Here is a 24,786-nt window from a genome sequence, read left to right on the forward strand (position 1 = left end):
ACTTTCGTCTAAGGCGACTGAATTATTTTTCCTCCTAGTAGTGTTTCCTTTTTTGGGGGGGAGGAAAGATATTGTCACAACAGCTCTATTGGTACACATTCTTCACTGGTATGTTAGCACTTATCTTTCACTTTTTTTCCCCCAAAAGGCTGTGCTATTGCAGTGCTCCAGTTTTCTTCTTTCTACTTTCTATGTTGTTTTTTTTTTTTTACTTAATTCAGTTCTGAACTTTGAACAGTTTTCCTTTTGAGCAAATTCTAGTTAGTTCTCTTATTTGGAGGATTTGTCATAATGTTGACTAGCTTTGTATTTATGAAAGTTAGTACTCATACCTATTCTGCTGCGTTACATAGATGGCTTTCAACGTCAACGCTGTCTTCACCTTTCCCTGTGCCTCTAGGTGTGTAGTGTACAGACCATTTGGGGGGGGGCGGGGGGGGGAAGAAGAAAGAAAAACCACACCACACCCACACATTTGTATTGTCCTACTCTGTAAGCTGTTGGAAACCCTGCCAGAGAAAAATGCAGCAACAGAGAGCCCTAGAGGCCCTGTCCTGCATTGCACTGAATAACTCCTACATATATACATATTTTCACATACACAGAATGCATGCCCTATCTTTTCTGTACATCTGATGCACAGAAAGCTTACAAAACACTTCAGACATAAGCTGCAGTTATATGACATCCATCGCTTTGTTCAGTTACTAGGTGCAGGTTCGTTTAGTTCTTTGAAAATGAATGAGGCAGAAGAGTGTTTTGTTTGTTCTTTGTTTGGAAAAGTAGATGGTGATGTTTGAAGACTGCAAAGGACCGTTCTTGCATTGTTCTTTCCTATTCCACAAACAACAGACCTGATTCAATGCCTACAAAGTAAGAAAAGTGTCATTACAGTGGATTCTAGACCAGCTCTGTAGCCTACTAATTTTCCTAAAGATTTAGGAAATCACAAAACCCACAATACCTTTTCGGTTCAGATGAGGAGCATGTGGCTGCAGCAACTGCACTCATTAAAATCTCTTTGAGGTAAGCTTGAAGTGGTGAGAAGAAACAAAAACCTTTTTTAAGAAATCCCAAATGCATTATTATATGTAACACAGGCATCATCAGGTACCGTTTATCTTTCCAAAGTACTGTCAAGCCATCTGGCAGAAGGTAGGTGAAGAGCTTGTGTGAAGGAGCTTGTACCACACCCATGCTCTGAGGATGAAAACTACTCTACCATGTGCCTGACCACCAACCATGAGTCTTTGACAGAGCACACCCAGAATAAGAGCTAAAATCCTACTACTACTACCCAAGATCCGAGACTGAACTTGCTGTACCACAAACACACAAACGTAGGTCTGTTTCACAGGGACCGTTTTATCTCAGGTCCTGATGTTTTGTGATTATTTTTGAACCAGAGCTTGCCTTTCTAACGGGAGAAGTCCCCAAGCAGGTGTATCCCAGCTCAGTGACTGCCCCAGGACACCTCTCTGGTGCCATTCCAGTATCTCTGGGAGCCTCTTTCCCTGCTGCTTCTGAAGGAAGAGGGCTGCGGGCATGCCTGCCAGCTCCCAAAGCAACACTTCCTCTTAGAAAGTGTCAGGATGTCTCAGGCACACTTGCAATGAAGAGCTAAGCCAAAGGGCAAGGGCTTAATTACAGAACACTGATTTGTTCAGTACCCAGAGACATAAAAGTGTTTAAATCCATCCCTGTCTGCGACTTCTCCTCAAGCCTGCTCAAATCATGTTCTTCCACAAAAACTTAGATAGGAGCCACGCAGAGATCTCTTCTGTGGCATACAAAACAGTTTGTTCCTCATCTTTACCCTGCCTAAACAGAAGGGCATATTTCTTAATATCTGTCAGTTTTTTCACTTTTTTTAACCCGTTAAATTCCATGGTAAAACAAAACAGCATTCACAGCCTTCAGGAGAAATAAAACCATAAGGATCTCACAAGGAGGCCTCAACATGATAAGCGAGAATGTCTGTCATTTCCTAACACACTTATAGACAGAGATGATGCGTGTGGGAGAAAACACTAAAGGATCAAATTCTGGACATCCTCAAATCTATACTGGATAGGGAATCACACCAATATAAATTGCCAGATTCTCTTCTTGTTTAACTCATATGTGCATATTAAAATATTTTATAACCTCAATAAGTTTCTTAGCTACATTCTGTTTTAAATACAAGACATCAATATAGGTATAGTACACCATATGAATCAGCAGAACTCTGCAATGAGAATTATTTGACTGGTATTGATTACATCAAGCCACACACAGATGCAGGAAAAAACCATAAAAACAGTTCAGGTATACAGCCACCTCAGCTAGACAGATCACACAAAACATCATGTCTTTGCAACATCCCCCTTGCTTGTGGTAACTGCAAAACGGATGCTTGTCTTTAAATTGGCTCTCCTCAACCCTCAGCTGATGGTGACAAGGTAGTTTGCTGGGATTCTCCTCCTTTGCCCACCTCCTTCTGCTCCGAGGTCAGCTCCAAAGAGGCAGGTGGATTTTTCCCTCCCCAGCTTTAACCATCCCTTTTCTTCAAAGCCTCTCTCTCCTCTTCATTTCTTCCCCTCCAGAACAGCTACTGGTAGTCTCCTTCAGAGACCACATCTTTCTCTGAAACTTTTTCTACATTTCTTTCTATTGGCAGCTCTCAGATTGCTAGCCCCAAAATTCATGAACTATGGATCAGGCTCTAAAATACCACAAAACACTAACGACACAAAGCTTAAAAATAACAGCTGTAGTTTGGGGATGTTTGCTGCTTACTCTCAATATCTGTGCATGATACTTACAGCACTGCAACCCGCACACCTTTTAGTGAGTACAGAGATGTTGACTACTGCTGTGGTACCCTCAGCAGAAGCCCCTGTGGGAAAATCAAACCCCTTTGGGATTGATACAGCACCTATGCATAGTAAGAGAGAGTAGAGAGTCCCCACACCATACAGCACCCAGACAGCTGGCCTATCATTAGATGAGAACAGGACAGGACAAGACTCAAACTGGTGATCTACCCATGAAAGACTCCACAGCTTGCTTAGCTAGGGGCTAAGGCAGAGCATTGCAACTGAAATTCCAATGACCTGCCATCATCTGCCAGGCTTCACAGGGACAGAGGGGGGACGCGTTTTCTGGCAGTATGTGTGTGTGTGCATGTGAAGCTTCCCAGCTTTTGTATGTGTGTGTGTGCATGTGAAGCTTCCCAGCTTTTGAAGGCTTCCTGCAATTGTCAACACTGAACCTCACAAGCTTCCCCAGTCATTTCTACAAAGGAAGAGGGGACTATTGGGATCCAAAGAACAATGTTGCTGGCCAGTGGTCAATTACATTTTTGGATGAAAGAACCTCCTAACTGATCTATTATCCATTCCACCACGTTAAAAATTTTGGACAACCTCATGTCCATATGTACAATGTGTGCATTGTGTGGGTTGGTTAAATAGTCCCAAATATCTGATGTCAAAAAACCTAGGAAAAAACCCCACCCTCCAGCAAAAGCTTGAAAAAAGGTCAATAATGATCAGCTTGAAAGTTATAAGGAGTGCCTAAAAATATAATCAAAAAGTGTGGATGCTTTCTCAACATATAATCACCAAAAATGATTCACATGAGTCTAATTATATGTAAAACTGTTTGCATTTATCTGGTTAAAAATAAAAAAAAAAACCAAAGGAAACTCAGAAAAGAGCAAGCCTTAATTCAGTCTGATGTATTTATGTATTTGGGAAAATATTCCTTACAAAAATTAGAGTCTATAGTCATAACCAAAATTAATGCAGAGAAATAGCTGTATGTGTGTATATATAAATATATATATATGATTCTCTTAAGGAAAAATAACTTATTTCCAGTAACTGAAGTCTTACTTTTCACTCTGAAATTAAGGGAAAATCCAAGTATTCAGATGTTTAATAATCACAGTAAGCAATGTCATAGCTAAACAGAAAAAGAATAATTTTTGCTAAAAAATGTGCCAAGAGAAAATAGACAGCTTTCTGGATAAGTAATAATCAACAGCAAACTGCAATGCCATTATGTTTTACAAAGGACAGAGTGGAATTTGTGGAAAGATTAGAACAAAAAAATAAAGCAAGCTATAAAAAGCCTAGATACCTGACAGAAGAATGAGAAAAGGACACGGTCTGGTGTTCTGCAGAAATGATTCAAATAAATCTGTACTTTGGCAAATAGGAAAAGGAAACAGAAAACATGCAGTAGAATCCAGTTATTTTTCTTTGCTATTTCATTTGACAGCAATAATATCTAAGGTCATCTCTCATATAAACTTACCCTAAATAGAAACATTTTGCTTCTGTTTACATTGAGATTGCACAGTAAAGTCATCATAGTTTACTCATGTGGTGTTCTCCTTTATCTTGTATGGTTCCTTACAAAGTAAAGTAATACATTTTCTAATTGGAAAAAAAAAAGCTTGTATAACACCAATAAGTGTTATAGGTAGTGAAGACAGTTTTACCAGCTTATAAAAATTGAAACAGGAAGACGGCCACAAAAAACTCATATTATTCACAAGAATACAAAACTCTCAGGATACTAACTTCAAATCTCTCTATCTCCTACTATACCATATTTTTGGCAAGGCTTATAAGCAATGTTTCTACCTCTCAAAACTGTTAGGTTCCCATAACATACTGCCAGCCACCTTTGTTGAAAGAAAACAGCCTTTACTACTCTGACTATTTTTCAAAAGTTTCCATTAGTCTGCAAATAAAAATCACATAATAGGGTGCTTTTACAGGCTGCATAAAAGATGTTTTCACAGGAGTCTTTATACACATATGTACATATATACACACACATAGAACTAGTTTGAAAGCAGTTTTTTTCCTGAAAAGAAAGGAGAAGCACCCTAAAATTTTTCAAGGGATAGGTGCTCTCTGGTTTTGGATTTACAGTACCAGTACCTGAGTTACAAAATATACTAATGTTACAAAGATCTTGGAGTAATCACCCTAAAAGTTTGACTGCAGGTATAAAATTCTGTATCTGATCATTTCTATGATGTATTCAAAAAATTCTGCCCTACATCTTCTTATGTTGTCCTTTCTCCTTTTTTTCCATACATTGATGATACCACTAATAATGTGAATAATATTCATGCATCAGTCTCATACAACGTATGTTGCCATGCTCTGTATCTTGTTAAGAGGGGGAATGAAGGTGCTGATCTCTGGCAAAAACATTCTTTTAGCCAAAGTTCAGATCAAAGTGTTAGCACTTATAATGAAGTACCACCATTAGAATGAAAACAAGTCTACGTAATTGCTGTGACAATAAGTAGGGTAAGACTGTATTTAATGTCCCCCTTCATTACAAATCCATTTGGCATCCATTCTAATTGCCAGCCTATTCTCAGAAAAAAAAAAATTATTTGATGTGCCAGTGGATGTCATATGTGCCTTGTACTTTTATAGCACCTCTGTTGTAATTCAACATTAATTATATTTCACATTGATACACTGCATAATGCTGCAATATGAAATGCTCACATTTTGTAAATGAGAAAATTAAGCTCACTTTTGTCTGTTCTAATCCCATTTTACCCTTATTAAACTTCAGTACCAGAACTCTCCTCCTCTTCTGTTGTATTACCAAATCCATGAACACACAAAGTGCAGCTCTTTCACACTGAAGAGAAAAAAAAACTTTGCCACCCAAAAAAAAAAACCCCACACACACCCCACCAACCTAGTTTTCATCACTTCTGTATCTTTTTAATATATTTTCCTGCTTTTGCACTCTTACTGGGATCATGAAATACAAGTAAGCAGAAAAAAATGGAGCACTAGATTCCAGTCATCACAGATATAGAAATAATAAACATCCCTGACACCACACTACTGGCGAATGATTTTAAGAAATATGTCACTTCATGTGTACCCTGACCTCTTCTCAGTTAGTATGACATTTGCTCAGAGATGTCTAGCGTTTATTTTCCCATAGCTGTGTTTAGCACAAGAACATAGGATAAAAGATAAAGACAAAAAAGAAGGCAGTCAGAGGTTTTTGATCTTTTATCAAGTTACAGACAGCTATCCCTGTTAAAGTGAACATGATTAGTATAGAATAAGGAAATTAAAAATTTAATAGTACAGTGGAAGATACACATATTTGTGGGGAAAAAATATTTTTAAATATCAGGACAGTTTTTAAACTTTTTCTGACGTCCCATCATTCACATAATTCATAGAGGGGCGTCTCACCTATCCTCCACCTGTAGGAACTTGTGTCAGTTGACTTCATTTCACCAGTACACCAGACAGCCTTTCTAGGGAGCCTGTGCATGTGTGAAAACCTTAGGTGCTTAGTGTGGTTAGACAGGTTGAAAACCCAAGTATGTTCTTTAAACAATTTAGCTAAGCAGTCCTTCTGTCAAGCATTTATGTCAAATGTGATGCTTCTCAAACACAAGCTAAAAAAAAAAAAACAAACCAACAAACCAGGAAGAAACAGACAAAAAGGGAAAAATAAGAAAGTATGAACAAGAGAAGAGCTTTAAGGTCATTCACTTACTACTATTTTAGAGTGGAACCTCAGGAGACATTGCTTAACTCTGTGGAAAGGTTGCCCACACTACACCAGAAGACCTGATCTCCTCTTCATCAGTGAAAGCAGGAAAACCTACATTTCCACATACAATCGGTTATCTCAGGTTGCAAGTTGTGTGCACACCGAGGAAGCAAAGGATACGATGACTCATGCAAGACCCCAGCTACAGCTGCCTAAAGCCCCTTAGGCAGAGCGCGCCTAGATGGGCACTCTGCATGCAGTGTTTCCTCGAGAACTCGGTTGATTTGCCACCTATTTCCCTTCAACAGAAACAGGCCCTTTCTGTACTGGGTCTCAAAATTTATATAATCAACCACAGTCTTCATCCAATTTCCACAGGCCTTGCAACCTTACTCATAAGTGCTGGAATCATGCTTCTTTACAAACTACTTGGGAGGGGAGGTCTTGATTTTCTAAGGTCAAGTACCTAGGACCCTTTAAGATATATCACACTGACCAGCTAAACACACAGAACTACAAAATCCTCCCTTACTTTTAAGCCTGTAAGGAAAAAAACTGTGTAAAGCAATACCCTGAAGAAAACTGGAAAATAAAACTACAGCAGAAGAGAGGAAAAAGAAGAAAGAGAAAGGATGAAAGGGGAGATAACAGTGAGATTGAAGCTTAAGACAGAGTTGTATGTACCTCATTCATTTCTGCTTTTCAAGCAAGGCAAGAGGCCCATACAGCAAGCTCCTCCAGAGCTACACATGAACAGCTATGTCGTGAATTGAAAAACCACAGCTGCCTAGCCTAAAGTAATGCCTTTATAAACCACATTTTTACTCAGTAGCAATTTCGCCATGTCATTTTCCAGCTAGAGAAGTAGGAAAGAAGATATTCCTGTTTTTTATACAAACACACACTCCACAACAGTGTACCATATACTGAAAGTGTCAACCAGTGCCATGAAAATTGGGAACAAACTGGGGACATCTCTGCAGAAAAGACACAGAATAAATACTGCATAAGAGCTATTTAACAGAAGTTTTCTGAAAGTACTCCAACTATAATGGGTGGGACATTCCTTATAAATCTTAGAAATTATTAAAAAGTTAAAGTTGAACCTTGGGACTCCCATATGAAAAATGGATAGGTAGGTGCTTGTAGTTTCCAGGCCACTTTCAAAGAAAACAGTCTTACAGTTTCTCAGTAAAGTACACATTTACTGCATCTAGGAAACATCATAAATAGACTAAAGTGAATAACTTTTTTTAATACCATAAATAAGCTTTCAATAAAAACTCCTAACAATTCTCCTACAGTTAGTTACACCATTCCCAGACATGTTGCTGTTACCATATACTTAAATATAAGGCTTCAATACAAGAGCCATGTTTCTGAAACTTTATCATACACCTATAAAAGTTTCATGTTGAATTATTAGATTTTTACTATGATTATAGTATGTACATTATGTATTTCTAACAGGCATTACAGGGCTTGAGAACAGGGACAGTGCTTGCTTTCTCTATCCAACACTTCAGAATTAGCCAGCTTACATTCAGCCAGGTATCTCTGCACATAGGAACGCTGCAATCCTGAGGTGGAGACTTAGCCAAAAAACAAAATCTAGAGCCTTTATTCAAAGGATCACAAGTATCAGCATGTCATGCACACAGCAAAAACTTGTTATGCGTGGATCAGCCACTGAATCCATAAAAGATTTCTTTAATATTCTGCCTTTACAGTGAGAATTTCTTATGCCATTTCAGAAACCATGACTGTGTCCTGGACCTGTACCAAGCTTCCCGAGCACAGCAGCCTACCCTAAACCATGTATGTGCAGGCTCAGAGTATCCTGTGAAGGTCTAATGAGTCTCCTCTTCGCTGCTCTCTCTCAGCCAAAATCAGATGCTGTAGTAGCAAAGCTCTTTACTTCAGCCAAAAATCATACATAAATTAATAATACAAAAGACCAATACTCCACAGAGACAGTATTTTTGAAAGTTGTCTTCACAGCATGACAGCGTTAGAAGAAATGTTCTTTGCCAGAGTAGGTTAGCCATCTGGAATACTGCAAAGGGATACATTGTCACCCTATCAGCCCATTTAAAATTTACTTGACAGTTCAGTTGGATTTAACATAAATACTATTGTTAAGTTAGCTAAAAATGAAAAAATAACCAATAGAACAGAAATTGCAGAAGTCTCCTCTTATGGCAGCTTATACTCCTTAGTCACTTTGTATGTAATCAAAGCAGTCCTGTCAAAATTTGTCACTGAGAATTTGCAGTAAAAATTCTGGTTATGCTAATCTTTGTCCTCTATTATCCTTAGTAGGACTTTCAGAGGTGCTGCCCTAGTGAGCTGCACAAGTCCTGACATTTAAAAATCAAGCTTTTGACATTTAGATTTACTTAGAAGTACCCTAACAGCAGCTCAAAATAAAGGTTGCATATGTGTGGGTGTGAATGCATGTAAGTACGTAGGTTTTCTTTGAGACACCTCTACCTTTCTTAATGCTGAGCCTTTTTTCTGAGCCACAATATGTTTGGTACTTGAAGTCAAATAATAGCAAGTTCATAGTCAAGATTTAACCTATGTCAGTGAAAGAAGGCTATTGAAATGCTAATTGCTTCAGAGTTACACCGACTGCTGGCTGTTCAACTTCATTTGCAACACATACTGATATGTGAAAGCCCAGATTGCAAGACAGTCCACTGCAACATTCTCTGGGACCTTGCAGAGCCAGTTTGGACAAAGTATTAATTCACCAGAAACTGGTCAGTTCTGGGCTTCCATTCTTTTTAGCATAGGTCAAAAAAGTTTTTTAATACAGTTCAAGTCTTGCAGTGGTTTACAAGACAGAGAAGTACAGTTATGCCCATTGTACAGATCAGAAATTCAAGCCTCAGATATACACAATCTGTACAATATCACCAAGTAGATCAATATCAGAATGGGAAGAGAATTTACCCTCTTTATTCTGACCAGTGTGATATGCAATGAGTTATCTTGACACCTTTGATTTTCTCCAAGATTTACCATTGTCACTACTTAGTATCCCAGTTTAAAACATCTATTTTAAATGCATTTGATGAAAGCATAAATAATATTAACATGAAATTGAAACAGATTGTTTTTGAGGACAGAAAGAGCAATACACTAATTATTACTTAACATCATTTTCCAGACAGAAGGCAGAGAGAACTGTCTAGCTTCACATGTAGGCTTCTCTTACCAGAAACTCACCAATTAAAATTTCTCTTCCTTGCATAACCCTAAGATTCTTTTAAGAGACAATAGAAATAGCACAAGGTCTCCAAATGGGATGTCAATTTATGCTGGCAGTTAGATGTTGAGTTATTTTTGTTTCTCAGCTTTAAAAAATAGGAACAACTAGAATGGCAATGATAACTTCATATTACATTAGATAAAGTGAATTATTATGCTCACATTTGCTCTTCAGAGCATAGACCATAATGTATCTTGTTTTGAAGTCCCAGTCACTTTAGACCAATATTAGGGCACTACCTAATATTGCCACATTAGGCAACAAGCACTGACATCACATTTTTGTCTCTCTACTGTGCTTTGAGATCCAAAGCAACCACAGAAAGGAAGTTCACATGTAGTACCTAACTTCCGAAGAGGGCATAAGTCATCCCATGCCGAGCTACAGGATGTCACAGCTGGACTGCTTTTGGTATCCAGATCAGTTAGGTCAAAGCTGCCTGATTTAGTCTGCAGTTAATTCCATACTGCAGACATACCTGAGTCCTTGTTCTGTACCTTCAGGCCTTGTTTAGCCACAGGACAGTGGCCATAGCAGAACACATAAAAGTACAGTTGTTTTAAAGGAAATGGCAATGACAGACCCTTTATAAGGCTACAGAAGAACCCAGAAAGGAAATAGTGCTGTACCTTAGGTGATTTTTATAGAAATACAGGTCAAGATTCAATGGATGAATTATTAATAAGAGAAAAAGTATCACTTTTATTTTAATTGGTTATTTTAATAAACGTTGCCTCTGATTATTTCCTGACAAGGCTTTTTTCTCATTATTGCTGTGAGAAGCGATAATATAAAGCCTTCAGAAAAATGACAATGCAATAGAGCAACTGTACAGCAAATACAGACATTTCCAAAACACAAAAAAGAGCCCCAAAAGAACCTCATCCCTGTCCTCACTATTTGCTGTTTTATCAAGCCCTATATAGTAAGAAACACTCAGAGAAAAATAGAAAACACTTTTAAAGGACTATTGTTGCCAACCCCAACTGAAGCCAAAACAGTATCATTAAACAATCCAAGAAGAAAAATATCCTGCTGCAATCAAATACCTTTTCAGCAACCTGAAAGTGAAGTTATTTAGAAGAATGAGAACAGCTGACACTTACCCATTGCTGTCCCTTGACTCATCTGTCTAGATGAATCATGATCAAATAAACCCACATATTTGCAATGGTCTTTTTTTATAAGGCTATGAACAAACTGCATTACCATACCATAGAGATTTCAGAATTCCAGCTAGACCAAAAATTTATTTCTAGTGTCCCAACTATTTTGCAAATCACTGCACCAAAACTCTGCAGCATCCCCACTAACTCCTGCAGTACTCATTTTTTCTGCTGTGCTTCAGTGAACAGTTCACCAGCTGCACCTTTCTGCATCAGAATAAAACAGACATAGAAAACCTTTCAAATCATCAAAATGTAAAAATAATTTTTCCTTTCCCCTCTGTCTTTCTTTACATCCACTGACTGCCCCAGGTGCTTGCAGAAACCACGATATGTTCATCTGATTGCACTAGTTAGGAGACACAATGAAACTACAGTCACTGTAGGAGGAAGTACTAGAGGTTTTAGCTCATTTGCCTCTCAGCTTCCACTTTTTGTTTTCCTCACCACATCCTTGCTCCTTTCCCTTAGACTAGAGCATAAGCACAATACTTTATAGACCCCTCTTTATTAAAAAGAAAATTATGCATATTGTGCACTAGAATGTCTTGAAGCTTTACTATTCCAAAAATCTATTTGGTGTTTCTTTCCAAGAGTGACAAAGCAGGACCAGACCACAGTAGAGATGCCTCATGCATTCACCTAGAGTGGCTGCTAGCAGCTCATCAAGAGTCTGGGGATGGCTGTATAGGTTTTATCAAAGCCAAGAAACACACCCAGTCTGTTCCTATAGGATTGGAAAATTTAAATTTAGAAAGATATTAAACATCCAGTCATACTTCTCAAGTACATTCTGGTCAGAAGAAAGGCATTGTGCAAATTAGCACAGAAGAGCCAAGTTGGATGTTCTTGGAAAAAGCTCTTGCCATGCTCACACAATGGAGGAGGTTTACACCCGCCACTTCTTATCACTGCAAAGAGTCTTGCATGAGAACAGGCACCCAGGAATGGAGGAACAGCTAATGAAAATATAAACAGATTGTACTTTGCAAAGGGCAGAGAAGATCAAAGCTAACATGTAGTCTGAGCCCAGCACATGTCCATGACTCTCTTTTCCACCAGAGAAGACAAAAGCAGGAAGATATTCAGAAGAATACAATCTAGATGCTCTTTCTTAATCAGATTTCTTGTTGGCAGCTTTGTTGAACCACTTAGTAAAAGAGAGTCTAGTAATTAGACAGCAATCTCTATCTGCCCTGTTCTAAAGTGTATTATTCTTTTTTCTTCTGATAATCTTTCCCTAGTACACGTATTCCTTTTCCATGTTTATTTAAACAGATTTTATCATTTGCATTCTGATTTACTAACTCTTCAGAGCACTCTGCATTTACATTTGTATTTCAAAACTGCCCTGGAAGTCAGCAGGATGCCAGTAGTCTCCACATCCCCCTGAGAGCAGACGGCATGGTGAAATAACACCACTAATTGATAGTACATGCATTCAGAGCAAGTGGTGTTGGATGCAATGCTCTTACCACCTGGTTTTATCCATGAATAAGAAATCAGAAGAATAGCAGTAACTGGCAAATATTGTTGATATCATTAAGTTGTGCCTTGAGAATTAGCCAAGTTATAGATATTACACAGAAGTACATAATTGGTCCTTCCCTCAGGGAAATATATTAATTTGATTAGTGGTGAACCCATATTCTTTTCATTAGCTATTACTAGCCTTGTGGGAAAAGGGCCTTCTGTGCACAGGTGGCTTGGACATGTCTTCATGCTTTCAGGATCTCTCTTTATGCCAGTGGGACAGTCTAATAGAGGCAGGGAAGTGATTCAAATTAATTTTCTCTGGGCTAGCAAAACCATTTAATTTAGTCTTGTGAGATAAACCAAGAACATGTAGTAATGAAGACAGCTGAGGCTGCAGAAGCTGGCCAAAGGAGTTCAGGGCTCTTTAACAAGATTCTGCTTGGAAGAGCTCTGCTGGCTTTGATTTCACAGCTTCAATGTGAGAGAAAAAAGCTGCAGTTTATTTACATATGAGCTCCTTTCCTTTGCCCTACTTTAAATGGTTCCTCACCACCACCACCCCACTTCCAGCCTCTGGATTAGAAGCCAGCTTTTACCAGAACACTTTTTTCCAACCCTATCAGTAAAGTCAACTCGGTCCATACTACTGGTACAAACACAGTAGAAAATAACCTGAAGATTAAGAAATATATTCCTGCAGTCCCAGTTTCTACTAAAAACTCACTGTTCTCTGAAATTCAAAATAGAGTAAAATCTAAAAAAGCTTCCAAGGGAGAAGTCATCACAGCTAGACTGGTCCTCTCCTTCTATGACTATGACTAGGTCACCCACTTAGTGGATGAAGGAAAGGCTGTGGGTGTTGTCTACCTGGGCTTCAGTAAAGCCATCATTTCCCACAGCATTCTCCTGGAGAAACTGGCTGCTCATGGCTTGGGCGGGTACACTCTTCACTAGGTAAAAAACTGGCTGGATGGCTGGGCCCAAAGAGTGGTGGTGAATGGGTGAATGGAGTTAAATCCCACTGGCAGCCAGTCACAAGTGATGCTCCCCAGCACTCAGTATTGGGACCGGTCCTGTTCAATAACTTTATCGATGATCTTGATGAGGGGACTGAGTACACCCTCAGTAAGTTTGCAGACGACACCAAGTTGGGTGGAAGTGTTGATCTGCCTGAAGGTAGGAAGGCCATACAGAGGGACCTGGATGGGCTGGACCAGTGAGCTGAGGCCAGTCATATGAGCTTCAACAAGGCTCAGTGCCGGGTGCTGCACTTCAGTCACAACAACCCCATGCAAGGCTACAGGCTTGGGGAAGAGTGGCTGGAGAGCTGCCTGGCAGAAAAGGACCTGGGGGTGTTGGTCGACAGCCGGCTGAACATGAGCCAGCAGTATGCTCAGGTGGCCAAGAGGGCCAATGGCACCCTGGCCTGTATCAAGAATAGTGTGGCTAAACAATTCTATGATTCTGCCATCACAATCCCAAGGAGAAGCAGCTAACATCTGACCTCAGGCCATGGTTCACATGTTTTTTCAATGCAAGTATGTAACAACTGCTTTCAAATCCACAAAATCACAATGTACCCCAGTTCTATGCAGGCCTACATTCAGGCTTCAAAACATGTTCTCCATCTCCCACAGAAATCTCATACTTTCAGTAATAACTCTGAAAAATTATTCTGATTCAAAGTCTGGTATCTTCCACTACTTGTAGTTCTACTAGTGCCTCAAGCTCAAATTTTCCTTCACCTCTGGATGTGTTACATCCTTTCAACTGATACCAAGAGGATCTATGTCACAGGAAAGAACTGTGATTGAAAGTATTCATAAAACTAAGTCCAGCTTGGGAGCTCAGCCCTTAAAGAGGAAGCCAGACATCAGACAAGTAAACTCTAAGTGCCAGAAAGCACTGCAACAGAACATCCATGCCAACGTTTTTAGTTTAGAGTTGCAATATTTTAGCTTTGTGTTACTTTAAAAACATATATAGATTTATATTAAAAAAAAAAGGAGAGGTATCTCCCCACACAGCAGTTATTTTTTATGCAAAAAGATACAAAGAAAATTATTGAACTGGAAAAACATTTTTTCATGAAGAGAAACCGCTTGGATAAAAATACCAATCAGCCTTGCCTCACCACCTGCTGTGGCAGAACCCAACAGGTCAAGGAGGTGGCCAGCTCTTACGCACAGAACCCGTTCACTCTCATGTGCACCTGCACCAGTATCTCTGACCATGACTTTCCATACACTCCCTGCTCATTCCTCTTTCCTGCACTCACTCCTGTCTCCAGGAAGGGAGCACTGCTCGGAAAGCTAGCCTCCCTATCTCCCTGCAAGAGTCCCCCAGAAGCAGGCTGATAACCAGGAAGAACAAACCACAGTGACTTGCAGGATGGAGCCAGCTGTGCACCACACACAAAGGAAAACAGCACAGGGGATAGTTTGGCTTCCCTGAGCATACCACCTCATTTCTTTTGCGCTGGGCAAGGCAGCTTTTAGTACTGCTCATACCACAAGCTGTGGCACAGAGCCCAGATACTCACTTCCACTGCAATTGCTGCTTAAGAGGCTTCCAGAGTACATTTATACAATCCATTTAATGATTTTATTAGCAAATACACATTTATTAGGAAGTCCTAAGCTAAACAAACAAGGAAGTCATCCTGTGTGCTGAAAAATAAGCTCTTTCACAAAACTGAAGCCTCTCAATACTACACTTTAGCATTAACCTTTACCCTATCCCATTTTTGTGTTAGGGTTTCACAGTTCATTCTTAAATGCTGTTAAGGCTTCATGTACTCCATTGAGTGTAAATGAGGGCCTATGACGGCTTATCACTTTGTGAAATGTGACCTTGAATTATAGGACTATAACACTGTTAAAGAGTGCTAGGACATATTCTAGTGTTTTCTGTGTTCTGATCCATCTATGACAGGACTGGAAACCAAGCAGAGATACTCTCCATGGAACGTTATAGTACTTCAGGTAAATGCACTGAGGCAGATAGCTGAATCCTGACCTCCTTTTGTACCGAGTTCTCCACTCCTCTTTTTTCCCTTTATCAAGGCATGTCACTGTAAAAATACCATAATGAGGAAAACTTTTCAAACAATATTGTTCTGAAAAGAGTCACCTTTTTCATATTGCTGTATAGTTGCCATAACAACTTGATGCAACATCTTATTTAATAATCATTTGCTGCATCCTTTTTAGCATTTTAGTTGTCATGACAACATGCATTTTATTTCAGACCTATTTCCCCAGTGCTCTTAGGCGTGTTTTAGTTGCTTTGAACGAAATCATACTGTCTCCACTGAAAAGATCAGAAAGAAATCTGATGCAGTGTCTAGGAAAGAAAGCATCTTTTTGGAAAGATGTTCTAAAGCTATTGTATAACACATAACTGTGTCTTTCCCAATGTATGTATGATTACTTTAACAAAAAGCTTAATGCAAATACTGTATTTGAGAACTGAATGCACAGAATGGAGCTATATAAATCTCCAACATTCCATCTAAAAATAAGCAATAGCTATTGATTTAAAAAAAAAAAAGAGTTGTTTAAACTAAGGTAGCTATGCTTTCGATGTATAGCTTATAGTGTAACATTGGCTTCAACCTCTCCTGCCCTACAGCTAGGTCAGATATTTATGTTTGATCAAAGCACAATAATGTTATTTTGCACTCAAATATAACATTAATCTAGAATAATTCTGAGCTTCAGTGGAGGAAAAAAATGCTGTGACAATCTGATATTGATCTAAACTATATGCTGTAGTGGAGATTTACACTTCTTTATTATTCGCTATGAGGTGGTTGTCATGAAAGTGAGCTAATGTGCAAAAAGCTACACAATCAGTGACACTTTTGCTGTTGAATGTCAGAAAAGAGTTTACAAATTGTAAACTGAGATTTGTAATTTACAGTATCACAAGTAGTAAATTCACACTGCTTATATAGAATAGACAGATCACAAAGTTCACCATGGAAATAATTATTCATAGATATGTCAGGCCAAAGACTGAACAAGTTCTGGTCTCTTTTTCCTTTTTTTACCTCCATTGACACCAACACAAACTTTGTTACCTGGAACGTACCCGTTTCCTTTTGAAAGGAGTGTTACTACCTCATCACTTGAAGTGCAGACTGCAGAGATCTTACAGTGCTCAGCTTTTTGCAGCTGTCTGAATTGTAAAATATTTACAAGCTGTGAAAACTTAAGATCATCCCAAAAAGATTTCCAACCATTTCCTATTACACATCAGAATACACTTTATGCATTTGCAGTCCTTAACAAATGTTTTCTCAACCACGGGAAATGTTTCAGCCTTCCTTGAATATTTCAAGCTTCTTTTCCCACAATGTGAAATTTGGAGTCATCCAAAGTGCAACATGTGGTTTCTAGGGTGCAGTAGCTGTAATGGTAGGAACAGTGAAGCACATATGTGTAGTTAGGGAGATAGAGGTTATGAATTTTAGAGATATGAATCTTAATTTCCATTTTATTGCTTCTGTGAATTGGTATCATGTGTGCTGTATGCAGGTGCAGCTTGACTCCCTCATTAACATTTTCTTCAGATCTAATAAATCCTATTGCCCAGGCATCCTACTCTGGATCTGATGCTTCCCTCTAAACACTCTATTTCAAAAGTACATAGCAGAAGCAAAAACATGGAAAAGAAGGGGGTTGTCTGATTTTTTAGAAATATGGAGAAATAATTTATTTGCAAGAAAAATGCAGAAAAGACTAGAACCCACAGTAAAAGGAGAAGGCATGGAAAGTAATTAACAGATCAGATATCTTAATCTTTTTCTTAACACAAGAACTAAGCAAAAATTAAAACACAGAATGTTTTGTCACTTATTATCAGTGAACTTAGTAGACCAAATATTAAGAATTTGGCTAAAGAAATAGCTGCAATTACCTAAACAAGATGCAATAAAAGAATTATAAGTCCTCATGCTCAATTGTTAACTGCAAACCATGTGAGAATGGAAATTTCCTACTGGTAGAAAGTTCCACGGACATTTACCAATTTATAGACAGACAGATACATAAAAAGAGCATTGCAACAGACAGTGGTAGAAAACGGTGTACCTCCTACAAATGCACAACATGCAACTAAGAGACAATTTAAAGAGAAACTAAATTAAGATCTAATTGTTTTGAAGGGAAAGAGTGAGATAAGAGGAATGTGAAAGTGAGTTAATATAAAAATCTTTGAGATGAGAAATCTTTCAGTTATTTAAATCTTGCTGCTTGCAATTATGAAGATACTACATGCAAGATCTGTGCTGATTTATTGATCTTCAATTTACTCTTGACTCTCAAAATGTTCTTAACTGTTACCATTTGTGTTAAAATACTTGAAAGCGGCTTGCTTTTTTTCCCCCACAACAGTATTTCTTTTGTGTGAATTAAGAATTTATTTCAGGAAGAGATCAACATGAATGCTTCTTAAGAAATGCAGTTGCTCTAATGATGTTTTAAAGGAAACATAAATGTTCATATTCTTCCTGAGCTTTATATTGGGATAAAAGGTAATTGATAAGAACCTATACTAGTACAAATGCACTCCCCTCCTCCTCAAACACATTTGTATGGCCTTATTTTTCAAGTATCAGCACTCTTACCAAAGTCAATCCAGTTTCTATGCTGTTACTGTTTTAGCTAGATGATAACAATATTTCCCAAACTCAGTTTTCTTTCAAATCATCAGTATCTATGTCTGCTCAGACTTCCATTTAGCATTTCAAATAGGAAATACTACCTTTTTAGTTTAAAGGTACAAGTCTCCTTCAGTCATCACTTTTGCAAATAAACTCATGGCATACAGCATATAAGAGGAAAATACTAGGTATCTTATTTTTATATCTTTAAGTTTCAAATATGAGCATTTTGCCTGAATATTTTTCCTCTCTTGCAATATTAAAATCAGGTTGTCTATTTTGATCCATCAAAAAAATAGAAAAAAAAAACTCTGCTTTTTCCTAAGTGCTAGCTTTTCTTTAGAAATCTTTAACTTTCTTATGCAATAAAGCTGAAATACAGTTACAGCTACAAGGTTTTTCCTCTTGATTTTATTAGCATTAATTTATTATTTTTCAAATATACTCCCTTAACATACTTTGAGAGCATTTAGTAATTAGAAGAAAACCTGCAATATCTGCTAACATTTTCCACCAAGAAGTATTGGAATCCTGGTTGAAGTAGGTTTGCAGAGCCTGGCCTCCTAGAGTAGCCAGCTCTGAAACTGGCCTTTAAAAGTACCTGACAATAGCTTCTTGCATTGCTTTTACAATGCCAGCCTGTTGACTGTAGCATACCAGGCGTTGGAGATAGGAATTTATTTTTAGATATATCTCATTTTATTTCATGACATAACAAACAGAATTGAGAAAACATTAGAATAAAAAAAAAGACAAATTTAGAAAATCTTAATTATCTGTAAGAACTTACATAGGTCTGTGCCTGTGGGTGCTTTCTGTATGTGGAAAGAACAGACAGGACATCATGTCTAAGAATAAGAGGCTAACAGTTCTGCCTCCTACAACACCCTAGTTCACTTTTAAGTCCTTATTATCAGAACCAGTACAAAGCAATTGGAGAGGGAGGGACAATATGAGTAGGTGAGTCCCTTATAACAAATAGTTGTAATCATTCAACACCATAGCTTGACTCTATGGTAAGACTCTTCCTCTCAGTTTCAGTGTTTGGATATGAAGCATAGCACTGGCCAGTCACTACCTTGTACAGCTCTGAGAGGGGAAAAAAAAAAAGAAAAAGAAAAAAAGGCAAGTGAAGCAGCTTCTGCAGCTTCCCAACCTTTGCAGGTGAGGTAGGTACCCAACAAGTCTTAAGGAGCTGCCTACAGATTCACTGGGCTGTTCTAAGTTGCATCAGCTGCAATAAGCTCCAGCACAACAGTTTGGCAGGTGGAGGTTGCCAGAACACATCAGTGATACAGCAGTAACCCTTCTCTTTCCAACTCTCTTCAACACCTACAGCTCACTAGAGTACACCTCAATGACAGGAGAGAAAAAAAGTTGCCTGCTTAGCCAATCTTTACAGCAGTTTTTTGCTGCTCTAGCAGCATACAATGGACCCAGGAGGTGCCAGAGACTGTCCCTTTAGGCAGTTCTCAGTAATGCTGCTCTACAACTGCTCAACCAAACTACCAGGGAAATAAAAGCGCACAGTTTTATTCCCATTCAACCAGAACAAAACCAAACCAGTAATCTCAAAGGCCCCTAGGTTCAGGTGATGGCAAGACATGCCTTTAATAAAGGGAGGCAGGCATTAGCATGTATTGGGTGTAAGAGGAAAGAAGAGGGCCACTTTATGCCTGAGGAAGTAATCTGAAGAAAAGAAGGTGCATGTGGGACAGAGTCCATGTCATATTAGTCCCTACAAATGACTCCCAAAAGTAAGAACAGAAAATATAAGTAAGGAAAAGGGGTAATAAAGGGATTTTCCAAGTCCTGTCCCAGCATCTGCTCCTTTGTGTGTTATGCAGCAAAACCCTGTCATTTCCAGGCCATGTCCACAGCAGTATCTCTGTCAATCATAATGGACCATAAAACACAGCTCCTGGTCACATCCTTTCCCAGACAGCTAGGAGGATAACTTACTTTATTAGAGTGACAGAAGTCTTTCTGGAGCAATTTGTTTGCATTATTTGTAATAATGCAGAACACTGTTGCATCCAGTTACCACCATCTCCATGGAAAACAATGGCTCTTGTTCGCAGTAAGCAGAGCCAACTTTATTATTATGCAGAATCACATTCTGCGTCATGGCAACTGGGAATTTGATATCATAGTGCTGCCTTTTTCCAATGAACTGACTCATTGCTTTGATAGCAGTGTTAATTATACCATTGACAGAACTGCAATTAAATTAACATGATCACAATTTACCGTTGACCAATATCAAGCAATTTACTTCAGACAACTACCAATTAGATAGTTTTCCAAAAACGCCCTCCAGAGACATGATTTGCAAGTTCAGCTGTTAATCTAATTGAAGCACAAACAGTACTATGATTATTTATCTAAATGTTATATGGTCTAACAGGTCACTGCTGCCCTTCGGACATCTTGGAGTCTTCACTATTTACCTTTAAGCAGATATGAGGGAAGAGAGTAAAACAAGTACTATCAGTACCATCTCCCTTAGAAAAGCAAAATCTACCCCCACTTATATATCCAGCCCCTGGCATGTTTTACTGTAAAACACTGCAAGAGTTATGGGGAAATTACTATAATCTTGCTGATGAAAGGCCATACAGCAACTCACAGGAAGTATTCTGTTCAGTAGTTATTTTGACCCTAAGTCAAATGGAAAGGATACCAAAATTTTATAAAACTTACGTGGCAGAATTTTTTCAAAAGCTAAAAAATTTCTCTCAGAATAGCAAGTTTTCCTGCTTTCTGTTCCGAGTTTCATTTTTTGTAATTTTGTTCATTTATAAGATCTTTGAGGAGATTCCAGAGCCATCCTTTCTACAATATATCTAAAAACTTAAATCCAATTATTGATTATACTTCCTGTTTAGAAGATTTTCCCATATTTAACTGAGCCCTTTATATTTTAAACTGTTTAAACAGCCATTACTAATTTTTTTTTTTTTTTTTAACCCCAGAGCAAGTAAGCTTGGAGTATAAAAACATCTGTTCCCTACAGTCAACCAGCATGACCGTGGCACTGGCAAAATGTTCTGCCAGGTGTGAGAGTGCCTCAGTGTCCTGGACCAGGCAGACAACAGACCCCTCTGTAACAGCATGTCAACACCCCAGACATGAGCAGCATCTTGCTTTTACCTGAATGTGCTAGGCAACACTGCAAGCAGAATTAATAGACTCTAAAAGAAGTTACACCTAACCCATGAGGGCCAGAAGAATTAGATTTGATTTGTGAACCCTATGGAAAAAGAGGAAGTTAAAAAATGGAGCAGTTTTGTTCCCCAAAAAAATGTTTGCAGGGATGTAAGCTGGATCAGACCTAGTGAACTCAAAGACCTATTGCACAGTCTGACCTTTTATTTTTATTTTTCTGTGTAATTTTCAAATATTTACAGCACTTATCCAGTTATGTCTCCTATTGAATAACATCACAGCACAGTAAGGCACATTGTAATTATCAATATAGAACCATATCTGCTGTAGATAGTCACCTTTTATAAACATTAGTCTGAAATGTAATACACGTAGGTTAGGACTGATTCTAATACAGAATGAGAAATTTTTAGAGAAGCTAGTCAAGGCCCTGATTTCACCCTCCTTTTAAAGTTTCTGGAAAACAAACAAAAAAAGAAAACACAACAAAAAAACCCACAGAAGACACAGTGGCAGGATACCTTACAAAATTACTAAATACATCGCTCCTCTTTAATAACAAGAGGACAATAGTACCAAAAATTTGTCTGGTGCTTTAGCAATCTACAGATGACATATCTGTTCAAGAATACAAAATTAATTTGAAAAGTCCTTTCATGACAACAAGGGTATCTTTTATTTTATAGATTCCTTTAAAAAAATAAATGAATAGGTAAACCCATACTATACACACTTCTCGAAACTTTCCTGCAGTGCAAAGCAGTATTGAAGAGCAAATCCTAAACACCAATAGAGGAGGTTACACCTAGCCCATTGACAGAGCCACGAAACATTTACCTTTCACTCTGATATGCCTACATGCAAACATTTTTTTGAATTTGCATTACTGACAGCACTCATTCTTAAAATACATTTTGCACATGTTCCTCTCCTTTGCCCTTCTCCTGTTACCTCAGTGCACACACATCCTACTTCTCTGCCCCAATCTAAAAACCCACATGAGCGAGCAATTATACAACATAACCTGAGCAACGGTGCGCAGCTTTGGACAACAATCCCGATACTGCAACAAAATGAAAAGCAACAGCATATACAAATGCCATTTTTCGCAGGGCTGTCTTGCTGCCCTGCATCACTTACTAACCTTAGGGCTGCCTTGGCTCTCCCATAAGCTGGTTCGTCTTTCCAGATCCCACAAGCATTGAATCCCATCAATTTTCCTCCCTCTCCTACCCCCCACCTTTCTTTGTTGTGGGCTGGGGGAAGAGGGAAGGAGGGGGGAAACCAGGCAAGAAAGTAAAGCCCTTCTCAAGGTCTATTGGGAGGCAGCTCCTCCTCATTTCTCCTTAAGATACATGCAGCACCCCTTTTCCTTGAGAATCTTTGAAGTCTTTGAAGCAAAGCACAGTTTCTCTCCTATGCAGATCAAATATCAGAAACTAATCTAATTTTACTCTTAAATACAGCTGCTTCTATTTTGAATGATACATTTTAGATGTAAAACAAGTAATATTACATTGCTAGGTTGACATAGGCAACAAAAGAATGTATTAAGTCCTGAGGTCTGGTTATTCATCCTGGGGGATTTCTGTTTACAAGACCAGCTGACCTATTGCATTTCACTCACACTAGAAGAAGCACAAGGCAAATGTGTTCCATAACGCTCTTCATCTATTTACTATGGTCAGTCTGAGAGCACGTAAACTCTTATGTCTTGGGTGAACAATTTAAAGTCTCCAATACAAACTCTGGAGAGGTTGTCGACAGTCCATAAAGCGTTCATTTCTCACTTACACTATTAAATATTAATGGTGGAATAAAAATATTATTATACCAGTTCACAGGAATTGTCAAGCTTCACTGAGGAGGACAAAAGACATTACCATTTGAATGTGATGGATACTACTCAATCATGGCTAATAAGTGATGCAGTAACTTCGTGTTAGTACTGTCAGCATTTAAGTGGAAAAAAAATCCACTTCAAATAAAGTTGGCTATTTTCGCATCCTGAACAATTTCATTCGGGACATTGCACCAAAGCTATAACTACGCTGAAAGCCTTGGGACTGTGGGCAGACTAACCATAAAGACAGCTACAACAAAACCCCTAGCCCATGATCCACAGGAATCTATTTAATACCTCCAGCATTCATAACACTCTGAAAGTACTGACTACGCTTTGAGCCACTTTACAGCTGAGACAACGACCTCAGGATTAAAAGAAATTACTTACTTGAAAAAGGGACATTCAAATGGCCGATGCGTCAGAGTATAACTTAGTGGGAAGTCCCGTTCAGGCTCTGTGTCTGCTGAAACAAATGAAAAGAACAGCCAGCATTAGTCTTGTGTACTTGCAGACATGAATTGAGAGCTTGTTCTTCTAAGTAGTGCCACTGAAATAAACTGTCTGTAAAGAAAAAGTTGATCCGAAACCCACTGGCTCTTTCCTGGAAGTCTTTCCACTGACATTAAAAGACATCCACTCAGGCCACAGCCTCATACTATTAAGTACAACTCATTAGGATCAAAATCTGATCCTAAATATATCACTACAGACAAGAACAACTGTTACCTCAACAGATTACACATTCATCTTTATGGCTGAATCGTGTATTCCTGCTGCGAGTTTTGCAAACGTTTATTTGGTTGATGTTTTTATTTCCTTTTGGCATTAACCAGTGTGTCACTTATCTTTCATTTGGCACACTAGCATGAAAAACAAATAAATACATCTCCAAGCCTTCAAAAATTTCAGCAACTGCCTTTAAAAGAGAATCCTGCTTACACATGAAGCATTTATTCCAGTGACCACCATCTAAGCTAGGGCTGGCAAAATTATTGCCCCAAATAAATCAGCAGCCTGAGGTAGGTAATCTTTTTTCCTGTTTGCTGCCTTCACCTCTTATAAGGTATTTGTTCACTGCATCTGTTTTTGGGCTATGTGAGACTATTAAACTACTTGTTGGCAAAATATTTTGACACATTCTTCCTTGGCTTTGGCTGGTCACACTAGGGTAACGTAATATTCCTTTACTCTCTCATACAGATACTTCCATAACAAAGAAGAAAGAAAACCTGCAAACTGACAGTGGTTAACAAATGATACACATTATAATTCTCCAAGTACTACTGTAAAGACAAAGCAGTTTCCAAAACATCCACTAACAGCCTGGCCACTTGATCAGCTCTTTAGAAAATGAGTGTTCAAAACCACTTCTTCCAGCTACCTATGATCTTGCACTTTAAAATAAATATAGCAGACAAAAGGCAGAGGCCTTAGCTGAAAACACAGGTCTGCTGTAACAAAGACTTCTACAACCTCATCTGCTCTGCACATGTTACAGTGCAAAATGGCTAGAAGTACCAAAAAAATGAGAAAGCAATCTACAAGTTCATTAATGTGTTTTTTAAAGGATGCTGACTTATGCTCCCATCCATCCTTTTGATTGCAGCAAAGGATAATTTTGTAAGAAAAGAAACAATCA

General features: G+C 38.5%; 1 long non-coding RNA gene across 1 annotated transcript in view; it reads right to left on the reverse strand.

The window, feature by feature from the left end:
• Positions 1-625: 625 nt before the first annotated feature.
• The window catches only part of LOC148053259 (uncharacterized), a 110,635-nt gene continuing 86,474 nt past the window's right edge, over positions 626-24,786 (reverse strand). Inside the window, exons 2-4 of the long non-coding RNA XR_015708726.1 lie at positions 23,535-23,610; positions 965-1,031; positions 626-866 (exon numbers count right to left, since the gene is read on the reverse strand). This is a non-coding gene — a long non-coding RNA (uncharacterized LOC148053259). The remainder of the gene's footprint in view (positions 867-964; positions 1,032-23,534; positions 23,611-24,786) is intronic.

Source organism: Nipponia nippon, unplaced genomic scaffold (assembly GCF_047370975.1).
Source record: "Nipponia nippon isolate SJK-2023a ecotype South Korea unplaced genomic scaffold, ASM4737097v1 scaffold_4, whole genome shotgun sequence".
Lineage (NCBI taxonomy): Eukaryota > Metazoa > Chordata > Aves > Pelecaniformes > Threskiornithidae > Nipponia > Nipponia nippon.